Source organism: Lolium perenne, chromosome 2 (assembly GCF_019359855.2).
Source record: "Lolium perenne isolate Kyuss_39 chromosome 2, Kyuss_2.0, whole genome shotgun sequence".
Classification (NCBI taxonomy): domain Eukaryota; kingdom Viridiplantae; phylum Streptophyta; class Magnoliopsida; order Poales; family Poaceae; genus Lolium; species Lolium perenne.
This window is the reverse complement of record NC_067245.2, coordinates 234,068,624-234,080,915: the sequence shown is the minus strand read 5'-3', so window position 1 is coordinate 234,080,915 and position 12,292 is coordinate 234,068,624.

The window sequence follows — 12,292 nt, the reverse complement described above, 5'->3', positions numbered from 1 at the left end:
ATGAGACACTAGAGTTCTTTCTTCGTGGTAGGTGGCTTCATCGTTCGCACTGCCTCCTGACTTTTCAGGCCGATCTCAATTCCGCGTTCATGAACCAAAAAACCCAAGAATTGACCGGCCGTCACACCAAAGGCACACTTCTTTGGATTCATTCTTAGTCCGAACTTTCTAGTTCGGTCCAGGACGTGTCGCAAATCTTCCAAGTGTCCTTCCACTGAAACAGACTTGACTACCACGTCATCGATATAAATCTCCACCAACTTGCCGATCAGATCATGAAAGATGTAGTTCATGGCTCTTTGGTACGTTGCGCCAGCATTCTTCAGTCCAAATTTCATGACCACATATTCAAACAAGCCCACCGAGCCTGGTACTCTGAATGCAATCTTGTGTATATCTTCTGGAGCCATAAAAATTTGGTTGTAACCGGCATTGCCATCCATAAAACTCAAAACCTTATGACCAGCAGCTGCATTGATCAACGTCTCTGCTACCGGCATTGGGTATTCGTCCTTTGGAGTGGCTCTATTGAGATCTCGAAAATCTATGGCGACACGTCATCGGCCGTTCTTTTTCTCTACAGGCACGATGCTAGAAATCCACTCAGCGTACCTGCATGGCCTGATGAACCCGGCGTTCAACATTTTCTCGATCTCTTTCTTGACTTCTTCTAAGATTCCGGCCTTCATCTGACGTGCTCGCTGCTGGAACGGCCGAAATCCTTTCTTCAGAGGGAGTCGATGCTCAATGATGCTCCTGTCTAACCCAGGCATCTCTGTGTAATCCCATGGAAAGCAATCTGGGTACTCTTTCAACAAGGCTACCATCAGGCCCCTCAGCTGTGGATCTAACTTTTTGCTGATAAATGTTGGTCGTGGCTTATCCCCAGGACCAATGTCAATCTCTTCCAGCTCATCAGCCGATGTAAACCCATATCCTAGCTTTCCGTCGCCTGCTAGATCGATGCTGAACACAGGCAAAACATATGGTGAGGATAGTTTGGGCCGATTGCTAGAATCGGCCTCCTTTTTCATTGCATTGCTCAATGAGGGTTTACAACTTATTGGTGTTTTATGACGACTACGTGACATGCTTGAAGTGAGATCGTTGCTTTTTATTTTTTGGGGCCGATCGCAGGGATCGGCCTTGCCACGTACGTCCATTGCCTCTGGTCTTGCTACTCTGTCAGGCCGGTGGATAAGACCAGCCTCACCCCGTTTTTTGAAGCTTCGATGCGCTCACAACCGTCCAAACTGATTCTAGAGATCGGCTCTTGATCGTCTGCATCCCAAATACTCATGCCAGCTAGTGAGATCTCGATCGAGTCATCTGCATGAACGACCTCCACTTCATCTCCATCCCACTGTATCAGGCATTGGTGCATCATGGATGGAATGCAGCAGTTGGCGTGAATCCAATCCCTCCCTAGCAGGACAGCGTAGGTGCTTTTGCTGTCGACGATGAAGAATGACGTAGGGATGGTTTTTCGGCCCATGGTTAGATCTACGTTCAGAACGCCTTGCGCTTCTGATGCCTGGCCGTTGAAATCGCTTAGTGTGACGTTGGTCTTGATCAGATCTGCGTTAGAGCGTCCCAAACGCCGTAGCATGGAATACGGCATTATATTGACTGCCGCTCCCGTGTCAACTAACATTTTGTTGACAGGCTGCCCATTGATATAACCTCTTAGGTACAGGGCCTTCAAGTGCCTGTAGCTCCTCTCTCGTGGCTTTTCAAAGATAACCGGCCGTGGACCGCAGTCAAACTGTGCTACTGGCACTTCTTCAGTGCTTGGAGCACAAAACTCCGACGGGAGTATAAACACCATGTTTGTGCCAGCCGATGCCTTCGCATCGGCTTTTGCTTGTTTGGGGCGCCATTCTTTCTTCTGTGGACGCGTCTCTGTCTCCAAAGTTTGCTGAATTTTTACGGCCAGATCGGGCCGTGCCTTTCTCAACGTGTATAGGTATTGCGCCTCGGCTTCCTCCAAGTTGCGTAGCCTCTGAACCCTCCGCTTTTGGGAATGACTGAGTCCATCAGGGCACCACCTTGGCCGGTGGTATCTATCTTCTTCTTCATCTTCTGACTCTTCGAAGTCTTCCTCTCGAGATGACTCAGCTCGTCGGTTCTGAGGTGGAAGAGGCCCTAGACGCTTGAACACTGAAACCTCACTTGCGCCCTTCTTCTACTGTCTACATTCCGGGCAGTTATCGATTGTAGGCAATCGGCTCATTCCTGAGTCCCAGCAGTGTTTGAAGAAAGGACAATCCCAGTGTCTATCCATGTCTTCCTGCTCTCTTGACTTCTCATTGGCGCAGTGCTCATATCTTTCGTCGTTTCTATCATACCGACGATATTTTCTGTTGTCAACATCAGACCGACGATATCTTTCGTCATCCATGTCGTACCGCCGACGTCGGTCGTGCTGATGCTCATATTTATTCAGGAGATGCACGGAGAGCGGTCGTTGGTACCGCATGTTTCTCACTTGTTCCTCGGTGAGGTACCGTCTGTCATCATATCGGGGCCGGTCGCGTGGATCGGCCTCCTCCTTATCCTTGCCACGGGAGTGACTGATGTCTTCTTTATCCTTGCCATGGCGGTCTACAGGTCCTGCCATGTTAACCTCGAATGAGAAACCTGGCTCGCACCCCGTGGAGTGATTGAGTTCCACCATGTTAACACCAGGAAAGGGGTGCGTGTCTACTTTCATGGCAAACTGACTGAGGATCAGACGGCCCTGTTATATCACCATTTGGATCTGCCGACGCAACTCTTTGCAGTCATTGGTGGCATGGGTGAACGAGTGATGCCACTTGCAGTACGGTCTCCCGTTCATTTCTTGCGCCGTAGGGATTTTATGGCCTTCGGGTAACTTCAGCTGCTTTTCTTTCAGCAATAAATCGAATATCTGCTCGGTTTTGCTTATATCGAAGTCAAAACCCTTTTGCAAGCCCTTGTTGTTTCACCCATTTGCAGGACACGGGAGTTGCCCCCCGAGTCCATTCAGCCACGGCTACCTCCTGGTCTTCTGCAAAGTCTTCGACTTCTTCTGCCTCGACCAGACCTATCGGGCGCTTGAACTTGTCTTGGTACAATTCTGGGTGGCGCTGTTCATATAATGTTAATTTCTGAACCATGTGTGCCAGTGAATTGTATTCCACTTGGAAAGCCAGATCTTTGATCGGCGCTGCGAGGCCTACCACTGCCAGATTGACTGCTTCTTTCTCAGTTAAACGAACCGAATAACATCGGTTCTTGACAGTCCTGAAACGCTGAATATAATCAGACACCGTCTCTCCCCGCTTCTGCCGGACCTGCGTCAGATCGGCAATGCCAGCCTCGGTAGCTTCTGAGTGATATTGTACATGAAACTGCTCTTCCAGTTGCTTCCATGTCCGGACTGAATCTGGTGGCAACGAGGTGTACCACCCAAAAGCTGGTCCCGTGAGAGATTGCGCGAAAAACCTCACACGTAACTGGTCTGATGCTGAAATCATGCCCAACTGTGCTAGATATCGGCTCACATGCTCAATGGAGTTAGACCCTTCTGATCCACTGAACTTTGAGAACTCAGGGAGCCGGTACTTGGGCGGCAGCGGGATCAGGTCATATTCGTTGGGATACGGCTTGGAATAGCCGATTGTTCTCCTCTTTGGCAGGATACCGAACTGGTCTCTCAAGATCGTGCTGATTTGTTCCATGGTATGAGCTGCAGGAGTTGAGCTTTCATGACTCGTTCCGGTGGCATATTTAGCTAGCCACGCCTGTTTATCGGCATCTGCTCCAGAAATCCCTCCTGCTCCAGAAATCCCTCCTGTTGTAATCTGGTTCGTGCGCGCCCAATTATTGCAGTCCGGCACGTATGTGCACACGTATCCATGTGGGATCTCTTTAGGTGGCTCATACAGGAATTGGTAATCTCCAGGATCACCTCCAACCTTGTAGACGACGTATGCAGGTGAACCCTGTGGCTCTAGATCGAGCTGCAAGCGTGAATGGCAGTTGCGGTCTGGTGTGGAACGGTGCCTCTCCCTGATGAGTTCCGAGGGTAGGCCCTGACGGGGAGTACTGATGCTTCATGATTTCCTGAACCACGCGAACCGCAATACGCTCCAAAGTGTTCACCAGGCTTTCAGAATGGCGGTGTGATACGTCCCAAACGTATCTATAATTTCTTATGTTCCATGCTACTTTTATGATGATACTCACATGTTTTATACACATTATATGTCGTTATTATGCATTTTCCGGCACTAACCTATTGACGAGATGCCGAAGAGCCGATTCTTTGTTTTCTGCTGTTTTTGGTTTCAGAAATCCTAGTAAGGAAATATTCTCGGAATTGGACGAAATCAACGCCCAGGGGCCTATTTTTCCACGAAGCTTCCAGAAGACCGGAGGGGAGACGAAGTGGGGCCACGGGGCGCCGCCACACTAGGGCGGCGCGGCCTAGAGGGGGCCCACGCGGCCCTAGCGTGTGGGGCCCCCGTGACTCTCCCGACTCCGCCCTTCCGCCTACTTAAAGCCTCCGTCGCGAAACCCTCTGTACCGAGAGCCACGATACGGAAAACCTTCCAGAGACGCAGCCGCCGCCAATCCCATCTCGGGGGATTCAGGAGATCGCCTCCGGCACCCTGCCGGAGAGGGGAATCATCGCCCGGAGGACTCTTCATCGCCATGATCGCCTCCGGATTGATGTGTGAGTAGTTCACCCCTGGACCATGGGTCCATAGCAGTAGCTAGATGGTCGTCTTCTCCTAATTGTGCTATCATGCTCGATCTTGTGAGCTGCCTATCATGATCAAGATCGTTTCTTTGTAATCATACATGTTGTGTTTGTTGGGATCCGATGAATATTGAATACTATGTCAAGTTGATTATCAATCTATCATATATGTTGTTTATGTTCTTGCATGCTCTCCGTTATTAGCAGAGGCTCTGGCCAAGTTTTTACTCTTAACTCCAAGAGGGAGTATTTATGCTCGATAGTGGGTTCATGCCTCCATTAAATGCAGGACAAAGGATGAGAAAGTTCTAAGGTTGTGGATATGCTGTTGCCACTAGGGATAAAACATTGATGCTATGTCCGAGGATGTAGTTATTGATTACATTACGCACCATACTTAATGCAATTGTCTGTTGCTTGCAACTTAATACCGGAAGGGGTTCGGATGATAACCTGAAAGTGGACTTTTTAGGCATAGATGCATGCTGGATGGCGGTCTATGTACTTTGTCGTAATGCCCTGATTAAATCTCATAGTACTCATCATGATATTTGTATGTGCATTGTTATGCCTTCTTTATTTGTCAATTGCCCAACTGTAATTTGTTCACCCAACATGCTATTTATCTTATGGGAGAGACACCGCTAGTGAACTGTGGACCCCGGTCTATTCTTTACATCTGAAATACAATCTACTGCAATACTTGTTCTTTACTGTTCTTCGCAAACAATCATCTTCCACACAATACGGTTAATCCTTTGTTCACAGCAAGCCGGTGAGATTGACAACCTCACTGTTACGTTGGGGCAAAGTACTTTGGTTGTGTTGTGCAGGTTCCACGTTGGCGCCGGAATCCCTGGTGTTGCGCCGCATTACATTCCGCCATCACCATCAACCTTCAACGTGCTTCTTGGCTCCTCCTGGTTCGATAAACCTTGGTTTCTTTCTGAGGGAAAACTTGCTACTGTCTGCATCACACCTTCCTCTTGGGGTTCCCAACGGACGTGTGTTAATTGCACGCATCAAGCTCTTTTTAAGCGCCGTTGCCGGGGAGATCAAGACACGCTGCAAGGGGAGTCTCCACTTCCAATCTCTTTACTTTGTTTTTGTCTTGCTTTATTTTATTTACTACTTTGTTTGCTGCACTTAAACAAAACACAAAAAAATTAGTTGCTAGCTTTACTTTATTTACTGTCTTGCTTTCTATATCAAAAACACAAAAAAATTAGTTACTTGCATTTATTTTATCTAGTTTGCTTTATTTACTACTGTTAAAATGAATACCCCTGAAAATACTAAGTTGTGTGACTTCACAAACACAAATAATAATGATTTCCTGTGCACACCTATTGCTCCACCTGCTACTACAGCAGAATTCTTTGAAATTAAACTTGCTTTACTGAATCTTGTTATGAGAGAGCAATTTTCTGGTGTTAGTTCTGATGATGCCGCTGCCCATCTTAATAATTTTGTTGAACTATGTGAAATGCAAAAGTATAAGGATGTAGATGGTGATATTATAAAATTGAAATTGTTTCCTTTCTTATTAAGAGGAAGAGCTAAAGATTGGTTGCTATCTTTGCCTAAGAATAGTATTGATTCATGGACTAAATGTAAGGATGCTTTTATTGGTAGATATTATCCTCCCGCTAAAATTATATCTTTGAGAAGTAGCATAATGAATTTTAAGCAATTAAATAATGAACATGTTGCTCAAGCATGGGAGAGAATGAAATCTTTGGTAAAGAATTGCCCAACCCATGGACTGACTACTTGGATGATCATCCAAACCTTCTATGCAGGACTAAATTTTTCTTCGCGGAACCTATTGGATTCAGCTGCTGGAGGTACCTTTATGTCCATCACTTTGGGGGCGGCTACAAAGCTTCTTGATGATATGATGATAAATTACTCTGAATGGCACACGGAAAGAGCTCCACAAGGTAAGAAGGTAAATTCTGTCGAAGAAACCTCCTCCTTGAGTGATAAGATTGATGTGATTATGTCTATGCTTGTAAATGGTAGATCTAATATTGATCCTAATAATGTTCCTTTAGCTTCATTGGTTGCTCAAGAAGAAAATGTTGATGTGAACTTCATTAAAAATAATAATTTCAACAACAACGCTTATAGGAATAATTCTGGTAACAACTATAGGCCATATCCTTCTGCTAATAGTAATGGTTATGGTAATTCTTATGGGAATTCTTACAACAATAATAGGAGTGTACCCCCTGGTCTTGAAGCCATGCTTAAGGAATTCATTAGTACACAAACTGCTTTTAACAAATCTGTTGAGGAAAAGCTTGATAAAATTGATATTCTTGCTTCTAAGGTTGATAGACTTGCCTCTGATGTTGATCCTTTAAAATTGAAAGTTATGCCTAATAAGGACATTGATAATAAGATTGCTACTACAGCAAATGCCATCCAAGTTAGAATTAATGAGAATATAAGATTAATGGCTGAATTGCGTGCTAGGTGGGATAGAGAAGAAAATGAAAAACTAGCTAAAGAGAATAATGTAGCTAAAGTTTGGACTATTACCACCACTAGTAATGATAATGATTCACATGTTGCTACACCTCCTACTATCAATGGTAAAATAATTGGTGTTGGCAATGTTTCTACTCCTAGTGCAAAGCTTGCAAAACTGCCTGAAATTGCTAAAACTGCTGAAACTGTTGGTGATAAAACTGCTGAAATTTTTTCCAACATTGGGGACAATGATCCCATTGCTGTAGCTCATAATGATTTAGATTTTGATGATTTTCACATCTCTGAAGTTATAAAGTTCTTACAAAAACTTGCTAGAAGTCCTAACGCTAGTGCTATAAATTTGGTCTTTACAAAACATATTACAAATGCTCTCATAAAAGCTAGAGAAGAGAAACTAAAACTTGAAACTTCTATTCCTAGGAAGTTAGAAGATGGTTGGGAGCCCATCATTAAGATGAGGGTCAATGATTTTGATTGTAATGCTTTATGTGATCTTGGTGCAAGTATTTCTGTTATGCCTAAGAAAATCTATGATATGCTTGACTTGCCACCATTGAAAAATTGTTATTTGGATGTTAATCTCGCTGATAATGTTAAAAAGAAACCTTTGGGGAGGATTGATAATGTTCGCATTATGGTTAACAATAACCTTGTCCCCGTTGATTTTGTTGTCTTGGATATTGAATGCAATGCATCTTGTCCCATTATACTGGGAAGACCTTTTCTTCGAACTGTTGGTGCCACCATTGATATGAAGGAAGGTAATATTAAATATCAATTTCCTCTCAAGAAAGGTATGGAACACTTCCCTAGAAAAAGAATGAAGTTACCTTATGATTCTATTATTAGAACAAAGGGATTTCTATTTTCGTGCCCTCGGGTCCTTAGTTGTACTCAGTTTTCCCCAGCTCCTTAGTTTTTCCTCAGTTTTCCCCAAGCCCTTGTCTGTAACCCGCAGAAAGAGCTCGGACGGAAGGAATCCCGTTTAGTTGACGTTGGTTGGTGCTGGCAAGTGGGGCCGCTGTTGGTGCCCCGCAGTGGACACGTCTCCACTTATCCAGATCATCGTGGGACCCACAACTTGTCCACGTTAGCGCGCCGGACCCACAGCTTACCCAGGTGACCGTTGCAAAATGGGAGCCCGAGCCAGCCCCGCGCCCGTGCCCGTGCCATTGCTTCCCCTTTCTTTCTCCGCGCCCCATTGTTCTTCTTCTCCGCCAGCGGCAGCCCTTCTCCGGTAGGCGGGTGATGTCTAGTTTCTCTTCGACCTCCCGTTCTTCATGGCCGCAGTATGGACCCGTGTCTTTGACAAGATGCCCTGACTTGAAAGGACACGGATGTCGCCTAGAGGGGGGGGGTGAATAGGCGATTTAAAACTTTTACGAGATGGGCTTAACAAATGCGGAATAAAACTAGCGTTTACTTTGTCAAGCCCAAAGCCTATATACTATGGTTCACCTATGTGCACCAACAACTTATTCTAAGCAAGAGTTCACCTATGTGCACCAACAACTTATGCTAAGCAATACAAGCAAGTATGTGATAGCAAGATATATATAACTTCAAGCACGATGGCTATCACAAGGTAAAGTGCATAAGTAAAGAGCTCGGGTATAGAGATAACCGAGGCACGCGGGAGACGATGATTTATCCCGGAGTTCACACTCTTGCGAGTGCTAATCTCCGGTGGAGAGGTGCGGTTGCTTAGTGCTCCCGAACGCCACAAGAGGCTCACCTTGAGGTGTGGTTGCTCGATGCACACCAACGCCACAAAGGCCTCACCCCAAGATGCGGTACTCACACCACACACCGAACGCCACGAAGGCGCCTCACCTAAATCTCCGGTGACCCTCGCCACAAAGGCCTAGGTCACGGTTCCACTAAGGGATTTCCTTCGAGGCGGAAACCGGGCCTTACACAAAGATTGGGGCACACATCCACAACTTAATTGGAGGCTCCCAACAAACCGCCACAAAGGCCTAGAGTCCGTCTAGGGTTCCAAGAACCCAAGAGTAACAACCTTCTTGCTTTCACCACCACGAATCACCGTGGAGAACTCAAACCGATGCACCAAATGCAATGGCAAGAACACCACAAAGATGCTCAAGTCCTTCTCTCTCAAATTCCAACAAAGCTACAAAAGCTATTGGGGGAATAAGAGAGGAAGAACAAAGGAATTCACAAAGAACACCAAGATCAAGATCTAGAGAGTTCCACTCACAAAGAGATGGATTTGATTGGTAGAAATGTAGATCTAGATCTCCTCTCTCTTTTCCCTCAAATGGGGGCAAGAATCATGGAGGGATTGAGAGATGGAGCAAGCTTCTCTAGTTCAACAATGGAGGGGAGAGAGAGTGAGAGAAGCACAGCCCAAGGAGGAAGAAGGGGGGTATTTATACCCCCAAGAAAATCGAGCCGTTTGGGCAAAAACAGGCCGGATATTCCGGCCCAAGTTGGGGCCGGATTATCCGGGGCCGGATAATCCGGCCTCAGGGACAAAACCTGGACAAAATCCGGCCAAAAATCCGGCCCCTATCCAGAGCTGCTTTTCTTCCGGTCCTTAGACGATTTCGGGGGGGCCGGATATTTCCGAAATATCCGGCCCGGATAATCCGGCCCGGATATTTCCAAAATATCCGGCCTAAGAAAACTGCAGAAACACCAAAACTAAAACGGGCATAACTTTTGCATCCGGACTCCGATTTCGATGATCTTGGGCTCGTTGAAATCACAACAATGAGCTCTACAACAATATGCATAGAAACATCATAGTCCAGCAAAGGAGGATAGAAACAAATGAAGAAAGGTTTGACCTATCTCAAAAAGACATACCGGTAAAACCTCCAATCTTGAAAATGCAACAAGTTGCCCATGGAAAAACCATTCTCAATGAACTAGAGCTTGTCATGAGAATAAGCACAAGCTCTAAAACATCACATGGATAAGATCCAAATAAAACCAAGAAAGATGATGAACCAAACTCGAAACGCAACAAGTGATCTATGCGAAATCCGTTTCGATGAACTAGAGCTTGTCATGAGAATAAGCACAAGCTCTAAAACATCACATGGATAAGGTCCAAATAACAACCAAGAAAGATGATGCAAGGATGCAAAGGTTTGAGCTCTCTCCGAACGATACGATCGAGTTACTCACTCGAGAGCCCTCTTGATAGTACGGCAACTAAACTATAAACCGGTCTCCAACTACACTATGAGACCGGTGAGAAACAAACCCTATCAAGAGCAAACCTTATACTTGCGCATTCCACTTGAGCTCGATGACGACGATCTTGACCTCAACAAGATGGAACGCCTTTCTTGCTTGTGCTTGCTTGACGAAGTCTTGTGGATTGCTCCCCCATAATCCACCATGGGAGAGCTTCTTCTTGGCGCATCTTCACATATCCATGATCACCATATGGATGGCAAGACTCAAGCAAAGGATCTCTTCGAGATGGCTCATCTTGAACTTGCACTTCATTTCTTCATTCTTCATCATGTTGATGTCTTGAAGTAGCTTGAGGGCTCACTTCATCTTCATCTTCAAGACATACTTGACACTTGATATCCTTCATCAATTTCTTCTTATTGCAACCTTGAAGCCAACATATGGTTCAAGAATTGCCTATGGACAACTCCTACAAATATAACTCAATGCAAACATTAGTCCATAGGGATTGTCATTAATTACCAAAACCACACATGGGGGCTCCATGCACTTTCAATCTCCCCCATTTTGGTAATTGATGACAATCTCTTTGAGAGGGTTTATATAAGGAATTTAAGTAACAAATAAGTTGAATATATAGAGCAAACTCCCCCATAATATATGCATGTGTGAATGATCTTGACTTTCATTGCATATATTGGCATTCAAAGCCTAGTGGAGTTTCCTCTAAATATTCAACTATGCAAAGCAACAAGATGCAATGCAATAAAGGCACATGCTTAAGCACAAAGCAAAGACATAACCAAATTCCCTTAAACCCTCCAAACTTCTCCCCCATTGGCACCAATTGCCGAAATGGGTGAAAAATTTAAAAGGCTAATATAGTGAGAGTTCCTCCATAGCGTGTGCATTTCTCATAATTTGAGTGGAATCAAATGCACATATCCAATGGCGAATATTCGGAAGGAATCACACTAAAGATAGGATCAAAGATTGCAAAAAGATAACAAAGTCAAGAAGCTTCAACAAATGAAGCAAGCAACCAAATGAGTCACAAAGAGGATACCAAAAGAAAGATAGATCTTATGATAAGATCAAGAAGATTGCTCTAAATAATATGAGGAAGCTCCCAAGGTTTGTGCACAAAACTAGACAATTTGCATTGGAGTATAAAGTGCACAAACATGGAATCATCACTCCCATAATATCATTCAAAAACAAAAGATACCAAGTGAATCAAACTCTAATGATCACCACAAGATAGTGCTCTAAATCAAATGAGGAAGCTCCCCAAGGTACATGCATAAATTAAAATGTTGTATTTGAATACAATATGCATAACATGGAATCCTCACTCCCTCATTACCATTTAAAACACAAACATTTGGAATAGATCATAGATAGAGAAATAAGCTTAACACTTGCAACAAACAAATAGTTGAGCAAAAAGTAAGAGGCACCATAATAAAAGGCTCAACCAAGAAGATATGTGAAAGGCATGATAAAGCATATTATAAGACTATTATATGGATGAGCAAAAAGCATCATCATAGTCTTCAATGAATTATATTTCTTAGCATGACCAATCAACATGCAACAAATAAAAAAAATATCAAATGGAGATGTATCATCTCTTATGTGTATAAGTTTCTCTAAGTGGACAATATCACAAAGATATTTATCCACAAAGAAACATGCACACACCAAATAGATACACAAGAAAAATAGCATGATATCCAAGACGAAGTCATGCAATATACCAATAAGATTTTTGCTTAATAGCATGGCCAAAGGCTCAATATTATCTTATTGTACATTCATGAACTTCAACCACAAACAACTAAAATACATCACAAATATCAACAAGGGATAGAAGATAGTTGGGATGCATTT